Genomic DNA, 321 nt, shown 5'->3' with positions numbered 1-321 from the left:
GATTTCTCGCTTTCTGTCTCTATGTCTCTCTCTGTCTGTCTGGCGAGCGCACGCGCCCTACAGTGAAAATCTCTCCAAAAAAAAAAAATAGATAGGAGCCCCAAGAAGAAATACATGGGGGTGTGAAAAGTATAGGAAGGAACGTTTGCCATTAGGATGAGCAAATTTCCAAGCAGGGTGAAGAAACAGATGAAGGAGAAGATGATAAAGAGCACAGTCTCCAGTCCCTCTGTCTCAGGTATTCCCAGGAGAATGAACTCGGTCTGCTCTATGTGATTCCTCATGTTCTTGGAGAGGTGGTCTGGGTTTTCACAGCAGATG

The 321-nt window shown here is 45.8% G+C and overlaps 1 pseudogene; it reads right to left on the bottom strand.

The window, feature by feature from the left end:
- The window catches only part of LOC106736366 (olfactory receptor 148-like), a 1,075-nt pseudogene extending 791 nt beyond the window's left edge, over positions 1-284 (bottom strand).
- Positions 285-321: the final 37 nt, after the last annotated feature.

The sequence above is a fragment of the Tupaia chinensis genome, unplaced genomic scaffold, assembly GCF_000334495.1.
Source record: "Tupaia chinensis unplaced genomic scaffold, TupChi_1.0 Scaffold139390_1, whole genome shotgun sequence".
NCBI lineage: Eukaryota > Metazoa > Chordata > Mammalia > Scandentia > Tupaiidae > Tupaia > Tupaia belangeri.
Note: the sequence above shows the minus strand (reverse complement) of the source record. Positions and strands in the feature narration are given on the sequence as shown.